This window comes from Scyliorhinus torazame, chromosome 24 (assembly GCF_047496885.1).
Source record: "Scyliorhinus torazame isolate Kashiwa2021f chromosome 24, sScyTor2.1, whole genome shotgun sequence".
NCBI lineage: Eukaryota > Metazoa > Chordata > Chondrichthyes > Carcharhiniformes > Scyliorhinidae > Scyliorhinus > Scyliorhinus torazame.
The window spans coordinates 9,579,355-9,580,680 of NC_092730.1; the positions used below are offsets into that span (position 1 = coordinate 9,579,355).

Sequence of the window (1,326 nt, forward strand, 5' to 3'; positions counted from 1 at the left end):
GACCTGGAATAAAGCAGAACGACCGGATGGCCAAATTAAAACACCCCCACGCTTAAACGGACAGCAGCTTTGCGCGTATAAAACTGACTCACGGACGAGAAGCAGTGAGTAAAGGTGAGTGGTAGGTGTCTTTCAGATTGGAGGGAGGGATCCGTATTCGGAGCTCCGCACCTTTCCATAACAGGTTAATGAGCTGCTCTTGGGTCTACAGGACAGAGTTCCGCAGTTTGCAGATGACAGGAAACTGGCAGGATGGTCAGAGGCTTCAGACGGACTGGGGGGGGGGGGGAAGCTGGTGAAAGGGGCAGGCAAGCGACAGATACAGTTCAACACCGAGGGAGGGGAGGTGAATCGTTTTCAGAGACGGGCTGAGGGAGGGGTGCAAATTCAGCTCAACGGGCCGATTTAACGGGGGGTGCGAGGCCAGAGAGCCCCGGGGACGGGTGGACTGTACACAAATCGCTGGGATGTTGAGAAGGCCGTCGAACAGGAATCCACAATCCTGGGCTCTCCGAATAGACACACAGGGAACAGCAACAAGGCAATGATGTGAAACCCTTTCTCAACCCGGGTTAGACCCTGGCTGGGGGACAGGGTCCAATCCCGGTGCCCAAACTTCAGGAAGGACGTCGTGGAGGGAGCGGAGGGAGATTTTCTGGAACGTTCCCGGGAGATGAGGGTCTTCGGCGAATGTGGAGAGAGGCGGGGAGAAGCTGGGATTGTCCTTCCTCGGAGCGGAGGTTAAGGGGGGGGGGATTGAATCGAGGCGGCGTTCCGAATCAGGAAGGGGTTTGGATAGAGGCGACGAGGAGAAAGTGTTTCCTAGTTGGCGGGAGGGTGGGTAACCAGAGGTGGGGGGGGGGTGGACGGGACACACAATGAAGAGAATCGGTAATAGGGGTGGGGGGAGATGAGGAGGATGTGTTTTTTTGACACAGCGAGTTGTTGTGATTGGGAAGGTTCTGCCTGAAAGGGCGGCGGAGGCAGATTCAACGGGAATTGGTTCGACCTTCCAAAGAGCCAGCACGGAGAGGATGGACCAAATGTCCTCCTGTGCTGGGAGAGTCGGTGATTCCAATCGATAATAACACAAATTATCCTTGTGTCCAAATTCATCTTTCCTCTGCTGAAGGTGGGAATTATTCCCGGGGAATAAGATTTGCCCGGCTGTCGACCAGGAGCCCCCGCTAGATGGACCTGAGTAGCCATCAGCTATTTAACCACAGGAGGCACCGTCCATCGACACAAACAAACACAGGGGCTCGGCAGTGGGGAGGGGCGTTGGTGGTGTTGTGTGTCCTCCCACACGCTCCCTGTCCCAACCAT

At 55.7% G+C, this 1,326-nt stretch overlaps 1 protein-coding gene across 1 annotated transcript in view; it reads right to left on the bottom strand.

Moving 5' to 3' along the window:
• The window catches only part of slc8a4a (solute carrier family 8 member 4a), a 903,507-nt gene that overhangs the window by 469,932 nt on the left and 432,249 nt on the right, over window positions 1–1,326 (bottom strand).